Here is a 7,537-nt window from a genome sequence, read left to right as displayed (position 1 = left end):
GCTTTGCGGCGGCCGTCAGCCTCGGCGCCACCGGCGCCCACGTGGCGCCGCCGCGCCAACCCCCGAAGCATTTTCCGGTAGGGCTGCGGCTCTGGCCACAGCTCCCACGCCCGAAGAGCCAGGAGGGAAAGCCGTGCCTCGTTGGAAAGCTCTTTGGCAGACGCTCGCGTGGCCCCACAGCATGTGGGGCTGCGGGCTTTGCGGCGGCCATCAGCCTCGGCGCCACCGGCGCCCACGTGGCGCCGCCGCGCCAGCCCTGGAAGCATTTTCCGGAAGGGCCGCGTCTCTGGCCACAGCTACCACGCCCGAAGAGCCAGGAGGGAAAGCCGTGCCTCGTTGGAAAGCTCTTTGGCAGCCGCTCGCGTGGCCCCACAGCCCGTGGGGCTGCGGGCTTTGCGGCGGCCGTCAGCCTCGGCGCCACCGGCGCCCATGTGGCGCCGCCGCGCCAGCCCCCGAAGCATTTTCCGGTAGGGCCGCGGCTCTGGCCACAGCTCCCACGCCAGAAGAGCCAGGAGGGAAAGCCGTGCCTCGTTGGAAAGCTCTTTGGCAGCCGCTCGCGTGGCCCCACAGCCCGTGGGGCTGCGGGCTTTGCGGCGGCCGTCAGCCTCGGCGCCACCGGCGCCCACCTGGCGCCGCCGCACCAGCCCCCGAAGCATTTTCCGGTAGGGCCGCAGCTCTGGCCACAGCTCCCACGCCCGAAGAGCCAGAAGGGAAAGCCATGCCTCGTTGGAAAGCTCTTTGGCAGCCGCTCGCGTGGCCCCACAGCCCGTGGGGCTGCGGGCTTTGCGGCGGCCGTCAGCCTCGGCGCCACCGGCGCCCACCTGTCGCCGCCGCGCCAGCCCCCGAAGCATTTTCCGGTAGGGCCGCGTCTCTGGCCACAGCTCCCACGCCCGAAGAGCCAGGAGGGAAAGAGGTGTCTCGTTGGAAAGCTCTTTGGCAGCCGCTCGCGTGGCCCCACAGCCCGTGGGGCTGCGGGCTTTGCGGCGGCCGTCAGCCTCGGCGCCACCGGCGCCCACCTGGTGCCGCCACGACAGCCCCAAAAGCATTTTCCGGTAGGGCCGCGTCTCTGGCCACAGCTCCCACGCCCGAAGAGCCAGGAGGGAAAGCCGTGCCTCGTTGGAAAGCTCTTTGGCAGCCGCTCGCGTGGCCCCACAGCCCGTGGGGCTGCGGGCTTTCTGGCGGCCGTCAGCCTCGGCGCCACCGGCGCCCACGTGGCGCCGCCGCGCCAGCCCCCGAAGCATTTTCCGGTAGGGCCGCGGCTCTGGCCACAGCTCCCACGCCCGAAGAGCCAGGAGGAAAAGCCGTGCCTCGTTGGAAAGCTCTTTGGCAGCCGCTCGCGTGGCCCCACAGCCCGTGGGGCTGCGGGCTTTCCGGCGGCCGTCAGCCTCGGCGCCACCGGCGCCCACGTGGCGCCGCCGCGCCAGCCCCCGAAGCATTTTCCGGTAGGGCCGCGTCTCTGGCCACAGCTCCCACACCCGAAGAGCCAGGAGGGAAAGCCGTGCCTCGTTGGAAAGCTCTTTGGCAGCCGCTCGCGTGGCCCCACAGCCCGTGGGGCTGCGGGCTTTGCGGCGGCCGTCAGCCTCGGCGCCACCGGCGCCCACCTGGCGCCGCCACGACAGCCTGCGAAGCATTTTCCGGTAGGGCCGCGGCTCTGGCCACAGCTCCCACGCCCGAAGAGCCAGGAGGGAAAGCCGTGCCTCCTTGGAAAGCTCTTTGGAAGAGGCTCGCGTGGCCCCACAGCCCGTGGGGCCGCGGGCTTTCCGGCGGCCGTCAGCCTCGGCGCCACCGGCGCCCACCTTGCACCGCCGCACCAGCCCCCGAAGCATTTTCCGGTAGGGCCGCGGCTCTGGCCACAGCTCCCACGCCCGAAGAGCCAGGAGGGAAAGCCGTGCCTCGTTGGAAAGCTCTTTGGCAGCCGCTCGCGTGGCCCCACACACCGTGGGGCTGCGGGCTTTGCGGCGGCCGTCAGCCTCGGCGCCACCGGCGCCCACGTGGCGCCGCCGCGCCAGCCCCCGAAGCATTTTCCGGTAGGGCCGCGTCTCTGGCCACAGCTCCCACGCCCGAAGAGCCAGGAGGGAAAGCCGTGCCTCGTTGGAAAGCTCTTTGGCAGCCGCTCGCGTGGCCCCACAGCCCGTGGGGCTGCGGGCTTTGCGGCGGCCGTCAGCCTCGGCGCCACCGGCGCCCACCTGGCGTCGCTGCGCCAGCCCCCGAAGCATTTTCCGGTAGGGCCGCGGCTCTGGCCACAGCTCCCACGCCCGAAGAGCCAGGAGGGAAAGCCGTGCCTCGTTGGAAAGCTCTTTGGCAGCCGCTTGCGTGGCCCCACAGCCCATGGGGCTGCGGGCTTTGCGGCGGCCGTCAGCCTCGGCGCCACCGGCGCCCACCTGGCGCCGCCGCGCCAGCCCCCGAAGCATTTTCCGGTAGGGCCGCGGCTCTGGCCACAGCTCCCACGCCCGAAGAGCCAGGAGGGAAAGCCGTGCCTCATTGGAAAGCTCTTTGGCAGCCGCTCGCGTGGCCCCACAGCCCGTGGGGCTGCGGGCTTTGCGGCGGCCGTCAGCCTCGGCGCCACCGGCGCCCACGTGGCGCCGCCGCGCCAGCCCCCGAAGCATTTTCCGGTAGGGCTGCGGCTCTGGCCACAGCTCCCACGCCCGAAGAGCCAGGAGGGAAAGCCGTGCCTCGTTGGAAAGCTCTTTGGCAGCCGCTCGCGTGGCCCCACAGCCCGTGGGGCTGCAGGCTTTGCGGCGGCCGTCAGCCTCGGCGCCACCGGCGCCCACCTGGCGCCGCCGCGCCAGCCTGCGAAGCATTTTCCGGTAGGGCCGCGTCTCTGGCCACAGCTCCCACGCCCGAAGAGCCAGGAGGGAAAGCCGTGCCTCGTTGGAAAGCTCTTTGGCAGCCGCTCGCGTGGCCCCACAGCCCGTGGGGCTGCGGGCTTTGCGGCGGCCGTCAGCCTCGGCGCCACCGGCGCCCACCTGGCGCCGCCGCGCCAGCCCCCGAAGCATTTTCCGGTAGGGCCGCGTCTCTGGCCACAGCTCCCACGCCCGAAGAGCCAGGAGGGAAAGCCGTGCCTTGTTGGAAAGCTCTTTGGCAGCCGCTCGCGTGGCCCCACAGCCCGTGGGGCTGCGGGCTTTGCGGCGGCCGTCAGCCTCGGCGCCACCGGCGCCCACCTGGCGCCGCCGCGCCAGCCCCGGAAGCATTTTCCGGTAGGGCCGCGGCTCTGGCCACAGCTCCCACGCCCGAAGAGCCAGGAGGGAAAGCCGTGCCTTGTTGGAAAGCTCTTTGGCAGCCGCTCGCGTGGCCCCACAGCCCGTGGGGCTGTGGGCTTTGCGGCGGCCGTCAGCCTCGGCGCCACCGGCGCCCACGTGGCGCCGCTGCGCCAGCCTGCGAAGCATTTTCCGGTAGGGCCGCGTCTCTGGCCACAGCTCCCACGCCCGAAGAGCCAGGAGGGAAAGCCGTGCCTCGTTGGAAAGCTCTTTGGCAGCCGCTCGCGTGGCCCCACAGCCCGTGGGGCTGCGGGCTTTGCGACGGCCGTCAGCCTCGGCGCCACCGGCGCCCACCTGGCGCCGCCGCGCCAGCCCCCGAAGCATTTTCCGGTAGGGCTGCGGCTCTGGCCACAGCTCCCACGCCCGAAGAGCTAGGAGGGAAAGCCGTGCCTCATTGGAAAGCTCTTTGGCAGCCGCTCGCGTGGCCCCACAGCCCGTGGGGCTGCGGGCTTTCCGCCGGCCGTCAGCCTCGGCGCCACCGGCGCCCACCTGGCGCCGCCGCGCCAGCCCCGGAAGCATTTTCCGGAAGGGCCGCGTCTCTGGCCACAGCTCCCACGCCGAAGAGCCAGGAGGGAAAGCCGTGCCTCGTTGGAAAGCTCTTTGGCAGCCGCTCGCGTGGCCCCACAGCCCGTGGGGCTGCGGGCTTTGCGGCGGCCATCAGCCTCGGCGCCACCGGCGCCCACGTGGCGCCGCCGCGCCAGCCTGCGAAGCATTTTCCGGTAGGGCCGCGTCTCTGGCCACAGCTCCCACGCCCGAAGAGCCAGGAGGGAAAGCCGTGCCTCGTTGGAAAGCTCTTTGGCAGCCGCTCGCGTGGCCCCACAGCCCGTGGGGCTGCGGGCTTTGCGGCGGCCGTCAGCCTCGGCGCCACCGGCGCCTACGTAGCACTGCCGTGCCAGCCTGTGAAGCATTTTCCGGTAGGGCCGCGTCTCTGGCCACAGCTCCCACGCCCGAAGAGCCAGGAGGGAAAGCCGTGCCTCGTTGGAAAGCTCTTTGGCAGCCGCTCGCGTGGCCCCACAGCCCGTGGGGCTGCGGGCTTTGCGGCGGCCGTCAGCCTCGGCGCCACCGGCGCCTACGTAGCACTGCCGCGCCAGCCAGTGAAGCATTTTCCGGTAGGGCCGCGGCTCTGGAAACAGCTCCCACGCCCGAAGAGCCAGTAGGGAAAGCCGTGCCTCGTTGGAAAGCTCTTTGGCAGCCGCTCGCGTGGCCCCACAGCCCGTGGGGCTGCGGGCTTTGCGGCGGCCGTCAGCCTCGGCACCACCGGCGCCCACGTGGCGCCGCCGCGCCAGCCTGCGAAGCATGTTCCGGTAGGGCCGCGTCTCTGGCCACAGCTCCCACGCCCGAAGAGCCAGGAGGGAAAGCCGTGCCTCGTTGGAAAGCTCTTTGGCAGCCGCTCGCGTGGCCCCACAGCCCGTGGGGCTGCGGGCTTTGCGGCGGCCGTCAGCCTCGGCGCCACCGGCGCCCACCTGGCGCCGCCGCGCCAGCCCCCGAAGCATTTTCCGGTAGGGCCGCGTCTCTGGCCACAGCTCCCACGCCCGAAGAGCCAGGAGGGAAAGCCGTGCCTCGTTGGAAAGCTCTTTGGCAGCCGCTCGCGTGGCCCCACAGCCCGTGGGGCTGTGGGCTTTGCGGCGGCCGTCAGCCTCGGCGCCACCGGCGCCCACGTGGCGCCGCTGCGCCAGCCTGCGAAGCATTTTCCGGTAGGGCCGCGTCTCTGGCCACAGCTCCCACGCCCGAAGAGCCAGGAGGGAAAGCCGTGCCTCGTTGGAAAGCTCTTTGGCAGCCGCTCGCGTGGCCCCACAGCCCGTGGGGCTGCGGGCTTTGCGGCGGCCGTCAGCCTCGGCACCACCGGCGCCCACGTGGCGCCGCCGCGCCAGCCTGCGAAGCATGTTCCGGTAGGGCCGCGTCTCTGGCCACAGCTCCCACGCCCGAAGAGCCAGGAGGGAAAGCCGTGCCTCGTTGGAAAGCTCTTTGGCAGCCGCTCGCGTGGCCCCACAGCCCGTGGGGCTGCGGGCTTTGCGGCGGCCGTCAGCCTCGGCGCCACCGGCGCCCACCTGGCGCCGCCGCGCCAGCCCCCGAAGCATTTTCCGGTAGGGCCGCGTCTCTGGCCACAGCTCCCACGCCCGAAGAGCCAGGAGGGAAAGCCGTGCCTCGTTGGAAAGCTCTTTGGCAGCCGCTCGCGTGGCCCCACAGCCCGTGGGGCTGTGGGCTTTGCGGCGGCCGTCAGCCTCGGCGCCACCGGCGCCCACGTGGCGCCGCTGCGCCAGCCTGCGAAGCATTTTCCGGTAGGGCCGCAGCTCTGGCCACAGCTCCCACGCCCGAAGAGCCAGGAGGGAAAGCCGTGCCTCGTTGGAAAGCTCTTTGGCAGCCGCTCGCGTGGCCCCACAGCCCGTGGGGCTGCGGGCTTTGCGGCGGCCGTCAGCCTCGGCGCCACCGGCGCCCACCTGGCGCCGCCGCGCCAGCCCCCGAAGCATTTTCCGGTAGGGCCGCGTCTCTGGCCACAGCTCCCACGCCCGAAGAGCCAGGAGGGAAAGCCGTGCCTCATTGGAAAGCTCTTTGGCAGCCGCTCGCGTGGCCCCACAGCCCGTGGGGCTGCGGGCTTTGCGGCGGCCGTCAGCCTCGGCGCCACCGGCGCCCACGTGGCGCCGCCGCGCCAGCCCCGGAAGCATTTTCCGGAAGGGCCGCGTCTCTGGCCACAGCTCCCACGCCCGAAGAGCCAGGAGGGAAAGCCGTGCCTCGTTGGAAAGCTCTTTGGCAGCCGCTCGCGTGGCCCCACAGCCCGTGGGGCTGCGGGCTTTGCGGCGGCCATCAGCCTCGGCGCCACCGGCGCCCACGTGGCGCCGCCGCGCCAGCCTGCGAAGCATTTTCCGGTAGGGCCGCGGCTCTGGCCACAGCTCCCACGCCCGAAGAGCCAGGAGGGAAAGCCGTGCCTCGTTGGAAAGCTCTTTGGCAGCCGCTCGCGTGGCCCCACAGCCCGTGGGGCTGCGGGCTTTGCGGCGGCCGTCAGCCTCGGCGCCACCGGCGCCTACGTAGCACTGCCGCGCCAGCCTGTGAAGCATTTTCCGGTAGGGCCGCGGCTCTGGAAACAGCTCCCACGCCCGAAGAGCCAGGAGGGAAAGCCGTGCCTCGTTGGAAAGCTCTTTGGCAGCCGCTCGCGTGGCCCCACAGCCCGTGGGGCTGCGGGCTTTCCGGCGGCCGTCAGCCTCGGCGCCACCGGCGCCTACGTAGCGCTTCCGCGCCAGCCTGTGAAGCATTTTCTGGTAGGGCCGCGGCTCTGTCCACAGCTCCCACGCCCGAAGAGCCAGTAGGGAAAGCCGTGCCTCGTTGGAAAGCTCTTTGGCAGCCGCTCGCGTGGCCCCACAGCCCGTGGGGCTGCGGGCTTTGCGGCGGCCGTCAGCCTCGGCGCCACCGGCGCACACGTGGCGCCGCCGCGCCAGCCCCCGAAGCATTTTCCGGTAGGGCCGCGTCTCTGGCCACAGCTCCCACGCCCGAAGAGCCAGGAGGGAAAGCCGTGCCTCGTTGGAAAGCTCTTTGGCAGCCGCTCGCGTGGCCCCACAGCCCGTGGGGCTGCGGGCTTTGCGGCGGCCGTCAGCCTCGGCGCCACCGGCGCCCACGTGGCGCCGCCGCGCCAGCCCCGGAAGCATTTTCCGGAAGGGCCGCGTCTCTGGCCACAGCTCCCACGCCCGAAGAGCCAGGAGGGAAAGCCGTGCCTCGTTGGAAAGCTCTTTGGCAGCCGCTCGCGTGGCCCCACAGCCCGTGGGGCTGCGGGCTTTGCGGCGGCTGTCAGCCTCGGCGCCACCGGCGCCCACCTGGCGCCGCTGCGCCAACCCCCGAAGCATTTTCCGGTAGGGCCGCGTCTCTGGCCACAGCTCCCACGCCCGAAGAGCCAGGAGGGAAAGCCGTGCCTCGTTGGAAAGCTCTTTGGCAGCCGCTCGCGTGGCCCCACAGCCCGTGGGGCTGCGGGCTTTGCGGCGGCCGTCAGCCTCGGCGCCACCGGCGCCCACCTGGCGCCGCCGCGCCAGCCTGCGAAGCATTTTCCGGTAGGGCCGCGTCTCTGGCCACAGCTCCCGTGCCCGAAGAGCCAGGAGGGAAAGCCGTGCCTCATTGGAAAGCTCTTTGGCAGCCGCTCGCGTGGCCCCACAGCCCGTGGGGCTGCGGGCTTTGCGGCGGCCGTCAGCCTCGGCGCCACCGGCGCCCACGTGGCGCCGCCGCGCCAGCCCCCGAAGCATTTTCCGGTACGGCCGCGTCTCTGGCCACAGCTCCCACGCCCGAAGAGCCAGGAGGGA

The sequence above is a fragment of the Larus michahellis genome, unplaced genomic scaffold, assembly GCF_964199755.1.
Source record: "Larus michahellis unplaced genomic scaffold, bLarMic1.1 SCAFFOLD_26, whole genome shotgun sequence".
NCBI lineage: Eukaryota > Metazoa > Chordata > Aves > Charadriiformes > Laridae > Larus > Larus michahellis.
The sequence above is the reverse complement of the archived record's forward strand: the minus strand, read 5'-3'. Positions refer to the sequence as shown.